This window comes from Oncorhynchus mykiss, chromosome Y (genome assembly GCF_013265735.2).
Source record: "Oncorhynchus mykiss isolate Arlee chromosome Y, USDA_OmykA_1.1, whole genome shotgun sequence".
Classification (NCBI taxonomy): Eukaryota; Metazoa; Chordata; class Actinopteri; order Salmoniformes; family Salmonidae; genus Oncorhynchus; species Oncorhynchus mykiss.
The window spans coordinates 31,138,524-31,150,795 of NC_048593.1; the positions used below are offsets into that span (position 1 = coordinate 31,138,524).

The 12,272-nt window shown below is 46.7% G+C and overlaps 1 protein-coding gene across 2 annotated transcripts in view; it reads right to left on the minus strand.

The window, feature by feature from the left end:
* LOC110509413 (serine/threonine-protein kinase PAK 3) overlaps positions 1-12,272 on the minus strand; it is a 130,856-nt gene that overhangs the window by 78,253 nt on the left and 40,331 nt on the right. The gene's annotated exons all lie outside the window — the stretch shown is intronic.

Sequence of the window (12,272 nt, forward strand, 5' to 3'; positions counted from 1 at the left end):
TGAACATTGAGGATTTGAAAGTAATAATAATAATAATAATAATAATAATAATAATATGTGCGATTTAGCGGACACTTTTATCCAAAGCAACTTACATTCATGCGTGCCTACATTTTACGTACGGGTGGTCCAGGGAATCTAAACCACTATCCTGGCATTCCAAGCGCCAAGCTCTATCAACGGAGCTACAGAGGATATTACATATTTACATATTTCAATGTGTAAGTGTGTGAGTGTTCCCCCTCCTCGCCCCCCCCCCCCCCCCCCCCCCCCCCCCCCCCCCCCCCCCCCCTCACCCCACCTCCCCCTCTCTCAGGCAAAATGGCCAGATGGCTCTCAAGCCTCCATGCTAATCCAGTACACAGACGTGGCTCTGACAGCACTGCAGCACTACAGCTCCACACACTACACTATAACACTGGAGTAGGCACACTTCTTAAGACTAGGCCACTTTACTACTACACTCGGACCAAAGCATACACCAATACTTCCCTCCTCCACTCTGGCAGAGCACATTGCCCACTGCCCAGCGGTCGTCTGCACCAAAGAGCTCTATTTTTTGGCTGGCGTTAGGCGGCACTGGCATTTTCCAGCTCTAACACCATGTTCGGCAATTACCTGTCTTATATCAGCTCGCTGGCGCTCAGATAGGCGGGGTGGAAATATTTGAGGTGTGTGCTTAAAAGCATGATTCGGGCCTCCCGGGTGGCGCAGTGGTCTAGTGGTCTAGCTGTGCCACCAGAGACTCTGGGTTTGCGCCCAGGCTCTGTCGCAGCCGGCTGTGACCGGGAGGTCCATGGGGCGAAGCACAATTGGCCTAGCGTTGTCCGGGTTAGGGAGGGTTTCGCCGGTAGGGATATCCTTGTCTCATCACGCACTAGTGACTCCTGTGGCGGGCCGGGTGCAGTGCACACTATCCAGGTCGCCAGGTGCACGGTGTTTCCTCCGACACATTGGTGCGGCTGGCTTCTGGGTTGGATGCCCGCTGTGTTAAGAAGCAGTGCGGCTTGGTTGGGTTGTGTATCGGAGGACGCATGACTTTCAACCTTCGTCTCTCCCGAGTCCGTAAGGGAGTTGTAGCGGTGAGACAAGATAGTAACTACTAACAATTGGATACCATGAAATTGGGGAGAAAAGGGGAGAATTTTAAAAAGCATGATTCATGGTGCTAATTTCAGGCAGCACTGATAGGGATATTTAAGACCAGCTAATAGCTGGTTTTAGCATAACGCAGTTGGTTATGGCATGAGTTTAGACAGTGGAAACGCAGCCTATCCAGCTGTGATGCACACTGACCATATGAACCACATGAACATGGAACAAGAATAGCCTAATGTGCTTTTGGTGCCTGTATACTTTGCATTTAGAAACATAAAACACTCCCATTAAATGTTATTTGAGTAAAAAACCTAGTATATTCTCTTCTCAATCAAGGCTTTCTTTTGTCTGCCCAATGCAACCGTGAAGTAGTCGAGACTGTTGATAAAGGGTTTGGCTCTTAGTCACCAAAGCTTTATTAAAATATCAAGTTTGAGAGGAGTAAAACAGGAGCTGACGGTTCTATTTGTGCATAGTAGGAAGGCCCACATTATTTTAGTCATGCAGGTCCTGTTTTGGAGGTGTGTAAAAACTCCTCCATGATGTAGGCAATGGGTCCATGCCCATCATGAAACAATAGAGGAGAACCTTAGTGAATACTGGTGACCCTAATAACCTGTAAAAATGGTTTGTTTTCTGTTTCATATGTTAAAAACCCAAGCCCTGCCTTAAGCCTACTATAATGAAGGCTGGTTCAACAGCAATGACTGTCTTTTTATCCTTATTCATGATATCATTACATTTTACATACATACATTTATTGTTGTTGTTTTAAAAAAGCTGATTGCTTGCTTTAGGTAAAATATTATTACAACCAATCTGATTAGAATGATTCACCTCCCTGGTTTTATGGTGACAACGTCCGTGGCGCTCTAGCAATGCTACTTCTGGAGATGTGTGAACGCGATCTGATCTGTAAAATGGTTCTGATTATGCTCAGAAACCCTAGGCCTATTGGGGAGCAGTATAACGGTGGTTGGACATTCTCCCTTTCTCTTGAAATTGGATCTTTGTCCAACTACTGTGAAAAGTTTGGATGTGCGTAAACCCCTCCATAGTCTGTGTTGATGTAATATTACATGGCCATGAGGAGAACTTATGTTGCCTGTTAGTGTGACATTTCCTATTTAAAACAAGTTGCTGTTTCGTTTTGGTTAGAATTTGATTTGAATTATTTGTTCTCTTTTTAGGCTTTATCAATAATCCATTTAATATTGCTTATTGACCATTTTTGGCATGTCCATGCTCAGCCATAATGCAATTTGCAGTAGGCTAGCCCCTATAAACAGTGTGAAAACTATTAAAGCCATGCAATTATTTAGAACAATTTGGACTGCAAATGGTTAAAGTATTTAGCAAAGATAGGTCTACATTTTGTTATTTAGTTTATGTAAGCCATTTAACAAATCATAACAGACTAACATTGGAATTGATTCCAAGGCAATACATAAAAGACTGGAAATACACAGCTTGACGTAACCACGTCTTTCGCCATGGAGCTCGTTCTGATTGGCCAGTGAAGGGCCAAGCCTCGACACATCCACAAAGTGTTTATTCATCAAAACCCAGCCCTTTCGCGCCAACGGCAGGCAGCAAGTGCGATGATAACTGTGACAGTGTCAATAGCAAAAATATTTCTAACACACTACTGAACCTATAACGCTACCTCCTGCACATAGTTTGACCATTGTTTCAGGTTTGTTCAAATAGAGCCCAACGTGTTCTAAGACCATGCAACATTACTATCCTAAGTAGACGAATGGAGGTCTATCTGTATGTAATATCACATTTCTGGTGGCCAGCTGACAAGCTGCAGGCAGAGACAAGGCGCTTGGTCTTCTGGAGCTTTTGTTAGGAGTTGGCTGAGGTGATGTAAGATAAGCCCCATGCGTTGGGTTACACACACCAACCAACCCCCATCCTGACCTCTCCTGAGGTAGTACAGCACACACAGTCAACACAAACAGCAGTGACTGACTGGACAAGCAGCCAGGCCACAACTAACCTGTTGGCTAGCTGGGACAAGCCTTTGTATGCTTATGAATAGACTACCGCAAGCTAATATACTGTACACACAGCACTTATTCTGATCTCATCTCTCATTTCACTCATATTAAGAGACAGAAACTATGACTTTTAAAAATCCACCTTTCCAGAAATAAGTCTCTAACTGTTGCCACTTGTTATAGACCCCCCTCAGCCCCCAACTGTGTCCTGGACACCATATGTGAATTAATTGCCCCTCATTTATTTTAGGTGTTCGTACTGTTAGGTGACCTAAACTGGGATATGCTTAATACCCCAATGTCCTACAATCTAAGCTAGATGCCCTCAATCTCACACAAAATATCAAGGAACCTACCAGGTACAACCCTAAATCCGTAAACACGGGCACCCTAATAGATATCATCCTGACCAACCTGTCCTCTAAATACACCTCTGCTGTCTTCAACCAGGATCACTGCCTCATTGCCTGCGTCCGTAATGGGTCCGCGGTCAATCGACCACCCCTCATCACTGTCAAGCGCTCCCTAAAACACTTCAGCGAGCAGGCCTTTCTAATTGACCTGGCTAGGGTATCCTGGAAGGATATTGACCTCATTCCATCAGTAGAGGATGCTTGGTTATTCTTTAAAAGTGCTTTCCTCACCATCTTAAATAAGCATGCCCAATTTAAAAAATGTAGAACTAAGAACAGATATAGCCCTTGGTTCACTGCAGACTTGACTGCCCTTGATCAGCACAAAAACATCCTGTGGTGTACTGCATTAGCATCGAATAGCCCCCGCGATATATAACTTCTCAGGGAAGTTAGAAACCAATATACACAGGTAGTTAGGAAAACAAAGGCTAGCTTTCACAAACAGAAATTTGCATCCTGTAGCACAAAAAGTTCTGGGACACTGTAAAGTCCATGGAGAATAAGAGCACCACCTCCCAGCTACCCACTGCACTGAGGCTAGGAAACACTGTCACCACTGATAAATCTACAATAATTGAGAATTTCAAAATGCATTTTTCTACGGCTGGCCATGCTTTCCACCTGGCAACCCCTACCCCGGTCAACAGCACTGCACCCCCCACAGCAACCCGCCCAAGTCTCCCCCACATCTCCTTCACCCAAATCCAGATAGCTGATGTTCTGAAAGAGCTGCAAAATCTGGACCCCTACAAAACAGCTGGGCTAGACAATCTGGACCCTCTCTTTCTAAAATGATTTGCAGCAATTGTTGCAACCCCTATTACTAGCCTGTTCTACCTCTCTTACATATTGTCTGAGATCCTCAAAGATTGGAAAGCTGCCACCATCATCCCCCTCTTCAAAGGGGGAGACACTCTAGACCCAAACTGTTACAGACCTATATCTATCCTACCCTGTCTTTCTAAGGTCTTCAAAAGCCAAGTTAACAAACAGATCACCGACCATTTTGAATCCCACTGTACCTTCTCCGCTATGCAATCTGGTTTCAGAGCTGGTCATGGGTGCACCTCAGCCACGCTCAAGGTCCTAAACAATATCATAACTGCCATCGATAAAACGCAGTACTGTGCAGCCGTCTTCATCGACCTGGCCAAGGCTTTCGACTCTGTCAATCGCCGCATACTTATGGGCAAACTCAACAGCCTTGGATTCTCAAATGACTGCCTCGCCTGGTTCACCAACTACTTCTCAGATAGAGTTCAGTGTGTCAAATAGGAGGGTCTGTTGTCCGGACCTCTGGCAGTCTCTATGGGGGTGCCACAGGGTTCAATTCTCATGACGACTCTCTTCTCTGTATACATCAATGATGTCGCTCTTGCTGCTGGTGATTCTCTGATCAACCTCTACGCAGACGACACCATTCTGCATACTTCTGTCCCTTCTTTGGACACTATGTTAAACATCCAGACGAGCTTCAATGCCATACAACACTCCTTCCGTGGCCTCCAACCACTCTTAAATGCAAGTAAAACTAAATGCATGCTCTTCAACCGATCACTGCCCGCACCCGCCCTCCCGTCCAGCATCAGTACTCTGGACGGTTCTGACCTAGGTGTCTGGTTAGATTGTAAACTCTCCTTCCAGACACACATTAAGCATCTCCAATCCAAAGTTAAATCTAGAATCGGCTTCCTATTTTGCAACAAAGCCTCCTTCACTTATGCTGCCAAACATACCCTCGTAAAACTGACTATCCTAACGATTCTTGACTTCGGCGATGTCATTTACAAAATAGCCTCCAACACTCTATTTAGCAAGTTGGATGTAGTCTATCACAGTGCCATCCATTCTGTCACCAAAGCCCTATATACTACCCACCACTGCGACCTGTATGCTCTCGTTGGCTGGCCCTCACTACCTATTCATTGCCAAACTCACTTGCTCCAGGTCATCTATAAGTCTTTGCTAGGTAAAGCCCCACCTTATCTCAGCTTACTGGTCACCATAGCAACACCCACCCGTAGCACGTGCTCCAGCAGATATATTTCACTGGTCATCCCCAAAGCCAACTCCCCCTTTGGCTGCCTTTCAATCCCGTTCTCTGCTGCAAATGACTGGAACGAATTGCAAAAATCACTGAAGCTGGAGACTTATATCTCCCTCACTAACTTTAAGCATCAACTGGCAGAGCAGCTTACCGATCATTGCACCTGTACACAGCCCATCTGTAAATAGCCCGCCCAACTACCTCATCCCCATATTGTTCTTTTTTTTCTCCTTTGCCTCTTCTGCACATCTATCACTCCAGTGTTAATGCTAAATTGTAATTATTTTGCCACTATGGCCTATTTATTGCCTTACCTCCCTAATCTTACTAGATTTACACACACTGTATATAGATTTCTCTATTGTGTTATTGACTGTACGTTTGTTTATCCCATGTGTAACTCTTCTGTTTGTCTCGCACTGCTTTGCTTCATCTTGGCAAGGTCGCAGTTTTAAATGAGAACTTGTTCTCAACTGGCCTACCTGGTTAAATAAAGGTGAAATATATATATATTTTTAAATAACTGACCACTAGTTTGTATATGTTCTATGTGTTGTCTATGTGATGGTTGCAGAGAGGGGCTACTGAAACAGCTGTGACACATGAGGAGCAAACAGTATGTGGTTAATGTGGACAGTCAGGCCTGAAGGTGTGAGGTGTCAATGAGGGTGAGACCCATGGAACTACATGCTGGAAGTGTTGTGAAAAGCCAGTCTCCTTTCTTTTGCCCCCAGGAGCTTAACCACAGGTGTCCTGCAACCTCCTTTTCCAATCCCAGGTGTTGCAACCTGAGTCAGAGAGTGGACCTTTGTATTCAGCTGCAACAGTGGGCCTTGATAGTCTGTTGTCAGGAGATGTTATGTTTATTTGGGTGGAGATTGTTACTGCTGCTCAGTGAGTAAGTACTGAGCTGGGTTTGAGCACAAAGCATTGACAGTCAGTGGACTCCTCTCCTCTACTGTCTTCTCTCCTCTCCTCTACTGCCCTCTTCTCTACTCTACTGTCCTCTCCTTTCCTCTACCTATCCTCTCCTCTACTCTACTGTCCTCTCCTTTCCTCTACTGCCCTCTTCTCTACTCTACTATCCTCTCCTCTACTATCCTCTCCTCTACTTTCTCTCCTCTACTGTCCTCTTCTCTACTCTACTGTTCTCTCCTTTCCTCTACTATCCTCTCCTCTACTATCCTCTACTCTACTATCTTCTCTCCTCTCCTCTACTGCCCTCTTCTCTACTCTACTGTCCTCTCCTTTCCTCTACCTATCCTCTCCTCTACTCTACTATCCTCTCCTCTACTATCCTCTACTCTACTGTCTTCTCTCCTCTTCTCTACTGTCCTCTCCTTTCCTCTACTATCTTCTACTCTACTATCCTCTACTCTACTGTCTTCTCTCCTCTCCTCTACTGCCCTCTTCTCTACTCTACTGTCCTCTCCTTTCCTCTACTATCTTCTACTCTACTATCCTCTACTCTACTGTCTTCTCTCCTCTCATCTACTGCCCTCTTCTCTACTCTACTATCCTCTCCTCTACTATCCTCTACTCTACTGTCTTCTCTCCTCTCCTCTCCTTTCCTCTACTATCCTCTACTCTACTATCCTATCCTCTACTATCCTCTCCTCTACTGTCTTCTCTCCTCTCCTTTACTGCCCTCTTCTCTACTCTACTGTCCTCTACCTATCCCCTCCTCTACTATCCTCTCCTCTACTGTCTTCTCTCCTCTTCTCTACTGTCCTCTCCTTTCCTCTACTATCTTCTACTCTACTATCCTCTACTCTACTGTCTTCTCTCCTCTCCTCTACTGCCCTCTTCTCTACTCTACTGTCCTCTCCTTTCCTCTACTATCTTCTACTCTACTGTCTTCTCTCCTCTCCTCTACTGCCCTCTTCTCTACTCTACTGTCCTCTCCTTTCCTCTACTATCTTCTACTCTACTATCCTCTACTCTACTGTCTCCTCTCCTCTCCTCTACTATCCTCTCCTCTACTATCCTATCCTCTCCTCTACTATCCTCTCCTCTGCTCTACTATCCTATCCTCTCCTCTACTATCCTATCCTCTCCTCTACTATCCTCTCCTCTCCTCTACTATCCTCTCCTCTCCTCTACTATCCTCTCCTCTCCTCTCCTCTACTATCCTCTCCTCTCCTCTACTATCCTCTACTCTACTATCCTCTCCTCTCCTCTACTATCCTATCCTCTCCTCTACTATCCTATCCTCTCCTCTACTATCCTATCCTCTCCTCTACTATCCTCTCCTCTCCTCTCCTCTACTATCCTCTCCTCTACTATCCTCTCCTCTACTATCCTCTTCTCTACTGTCCTCTCCTCTCCTCTACTATCCTCTCCTCTACCATCCTATCCTCTCCTCTCCTCTACTATCCTCTCCTCTCCTCTCCTCTCCTCTCCTCTCCTCTACTGTCCTCTCCTCTCCTCTACTATCCTCTACTCTACTGCCCTCTTCTCTACTGTCCTCTCCTCTACTATCCTCTCCTGCCCTCTTCTCTACTCTACTGTCCTCTCCTCTACTCTTCTTTACTGTCTTCTCTCCTCTCCTCTCCTATCCTCTCCTCTACTATCCTCTCCTCTACTGCCCTCTTCTCTACTCTACTGTATTATCATCTACTCTACTATCCTCTTCTCTACTCTACTGTCCTCTCCTTTCCTCTACTATCCTCTACTCTACTATCTTCTCTCCTCTACTCTACTGCCCTCTTCTCTACTCTACTGTCCTCTCCTCTCCTCTACTATCCTCTCCTGCCCTCTTCTCTACTCTACTGTCCTCTCCTCTACTCTTCTTTACTGTCCTCTCTCCTCTCCTCTCCTATCCTCTCCTCTACTATCCTCTCCTCTACTGCCCTCTTCTCTACTCTACTCTACTCTACTATCCTCTTCTCTACTCTACTGTCCTCTCCTTTCCTCTACTATCCTCTACTCTACTATCTTCTCTCCTCTCCTGCCCTCTTCTCTACTCTACTGTCCTCTCCTTTCCTCTACCTATCCTCTCCTCTACTCTACTATCCTCTCCTCTACTATCCTCTACTCTACTGTCTTCTCTCCTCTTCTCTACTGTCCTCTCCTTTCCTCTACTATCTTCTACTCTACTATCCTCTACTCTACTGTCTTCACTCCTCTCCTCTACTGCCCTCTTCTCTACTCTACTGTCCTCTCCTCTCCTCTACTATCCTCTCCTGCCCTCTTCTCTACTCTACTGTCCTCTCCTCTACTCTTCTTTACTGTCCTCTCTCCTCTCCTCTCCTCTACTATCCTCTCCTCTACTGCCCTCTTCTCTACTCTACTGTATTCTCCTCTACTCTACTATCCTCTTCTCTACTCTACTGTCCTCTCCTTTCCTCTACTATCCTCTACTCTAGTATCTTCTCTCCTCTCCTCTCCTGCCCTCTTCTCTACTCTACTGTCCTCTCTTCTACTCTTCTTTACTGTCCTCTCTCCTCTCCTCTCCTCTACTATCCTCTCCTCTACTATCCTCTCCTCTACTGCCCTCTTCTCTACTCTACTGTCCTCTCCTCTACTCTACTGTCCTCTCCACTACTCTTCTTTACTGTCCTCTCTACTATCCTGTCCTCTACTATCCTCTCCTCTCCTCTACTGCCCTCTTCTCTACTCTACTGTCCTCTCCTCTACTATCCTCTACTCTACTGTCTTCTCTCCTCTCCTCTACTGCCCTCTTCTCTACTCTACTGTCCTCTCCTCTACTCTACTGTCCTCTCCTTTCCTCTACTATCCTCTACTCTACTGTCTCCTCTCCTCTCCTCTCTCGACTACAGTCCTCTATTCTCCTCTACTGCCCTCTCTCCTCTCCTCTCCTCTCTCCTCTATTGTCTTTCTGCTCTACTGTTGTCTCCTTTCTCCTCTCCTCCTCTCCTCTACTGTCCTCTCCTCTCTCGACTACAGTCCTCTATTCTCCTCTACTGCCCTCTCTCCTCTCCTCTCCTCTCTCCTCCGCTGTCCTCTCCTCTCTCGTCCTCTCTCCTCCACGGTCCTCTCTCCTCTCATCTACTGTCCTCTCCTCTACTGTCCTCTATTCTCCTCCACTCTCATCTCATCTACTGTCCTCTCTCCTCTCCTCTACTGTCCTCTCATCTCCTCTACTGTCCTCTCCTCCACTGTCCTCGCTCTCATACTGTTCTCTCGCCTCTCCTGTCGTCTCCTCTCCTCTAATATCTTCTCTCCTCTCCTCTCTCTTCTCCTCTACTGTCCTCTCTTATCCCCTACAGTCCTCTCTCCTCCTCTACTGTACCCTCTCCTCCTCTACTGTACCCTCTCCTCTCCTCGGTCTGGTCATCCATCCATTTCCTTATCAAGCCCCCCTCTACACGGCCTCCCTCCTGTGGGGATAAGCCTCAGCAGCACCCCTCTCAGTTCTACCCATCAATTATGACGCCCCCACCTCACACTCACTGTCACACACACACACACACACCAGCGCGCGCGCGCATACGCACACACCCCCATCACTGTTTGGATGAGGAAAGCGGTGGTCTTGATTATCCAGATCTACACCAGTCCAACAGAAAATGATTAGCCATGGCTTCAGGACTAGGGTGGAATATAAAGCACTGACTTACTAGATAGAGCCTGTGGGTCTTAACAGGCAACTATAATCAGTCAGAACATAGGGTACAAATCCATGAATATATTGCCTACAGGTATTGTATGGTAATCAAGGGTTCAGCGTAGCTCATTTTTCATACTCACAGCCCTTTAACCTTGAGTTCTTTTCAATAATGCCCATTATAGTCAGGCAGGTGGGAGTAAAACCCTAATCTCATACGTCTATGTGGATGAGCAGAGAGAGAGCTGGTGCATCCATAGATAATGCATGTGTCCTGTAAGGCCCAGTGTTCCAGACTGCCAACACAGTGAACGATGTGACAGAGCCAACTTCTGATCTTGGATCAGACACTGTGACTCCAGACAGACAATAAACACATATTCTCTGAAGGACTATTACACACAGCATCTCTTCCTGTCTTTCCTCCCTCTGCTACATGTCAAAAACACTGTCTGTCTGTCTGTCTGTCTGTCTGTCTGTCTGTCTGTCTGTCTGTCTGTCTGTCTGTCTGTCTGTCTGTCTGTCTGTCTGTCTGTCTGTCTGTCTGTCTGTCTGTCTGTCTGTCTGTCTGTCTGTCTGTCTGTCTGTCTGTCACCCAGCAACAACCTGAGGACCGTCATGATATAACAGGTCTTCAATTCCACTTGACTAGATAATACTGTCAATAAACTGCTGTTATAATCACAATGTTTCTATGGCTCTACATTGACAGATTAAAATAAAATAGAAAGGAATTAGAATGGGGAGCTGGATCTATGTTTCTATGCAATGAGAGGCCTTGCACCTTTCACACACACATGATCCTCTCAATAGCTAAAGTAGTTCCTAGTTTTATGGGCCATGCTGATAGAAAATTTCAACAATGAGGAAATGTAAGGTCTAGAGGCTGTTTTAGTTCTGTGTCATCGTTGTGAGTGAAGAGTTGAGAGAGATGGAGCAGGTGTTGGGCTAGATGGGTGGATATTAATAGATATAACACTCCTGATGTCTGTATCAACACCACAGCTCAACACACACACGCACACACACACCACATCCCACACACACAGGGAACAACACCTTCCCCCACTCTATCACTCCTCCTCCATTCCCACATCCTCCTCTTCCCAGCTCCGCCATCACCCAGACACCGTCCCAGCATTCTTCTCCTACAGGGAACAGGTTTCCCAGAAGGCTGTGCTTCACACAAACATGGGGATGACTGTGCTACTAGGAAGAGGTGGAATCTCTCACTCGTCCTCTCAGCCCTACTCTATCCTACTCTGACGCCAGCGTGTAAATGAACAGTAGCCCAGTGTGATGGATAGAATGGTTGGATGACTGACCGACCCAATACCCCTCCCTCAGTGAGGCTGAGGCAGGATAACTCAGCTCCCACAGAAGCAGCCCCCACCCACACTCCCTCCCCGCCCCCATCCCCATCTCAGTCAGGTGACCAGATGCTGTATATCTCCCAGCTGGCAGGACGGCCATGAAAGCTCTCCACACATCCATGTTTAAACCAGGAGACAGAACGAGCCACTGCTCTCTGTGTCTGAATGTGGAGAGAGAAACAACATCTATCATTTCTTTAAAAACCTCCCTAAATAAAGTGGGTCCAGAGGCAGCATCCCATTGATAACAAAGGGCTGTCCCTGTGCACATAAAAACCATCCATCACTCCCCATCCATTCCCAGCATCTACACCCCAGATCCATCACTCCCCATCCATTCCCAGCATCTACACCCCAGATCCATCACTCCCCATCCATTCCCAGCATCTACACCCCAGATCCATCACTCCCCATCCATCCCCAGCATCTACACCCCAGATCCATCACTCCCCATCCATCCCCAGCATCTACACCCCAGATCCATCACTCCCCATCCATTCCCAGCATCTACACCCCAGATCCATCACTCCCCATCCATTCCCAGCATCTACACCCCAGATCCATCACTCCCCATCCATTCCCAGCATCTACACCCCAGATCCATCACTCCCCATCCATTCCCAGCATCTACACCCCAGATCCATCACTCCCCATCCATTCCCAGCATCTACACCCCAGATCCATCACTCCCCATCCATCCCCAGCATCTACACCCCAGATCCATCACTCCCCATCCATTCCCAGCATCTACACCCCAGATCC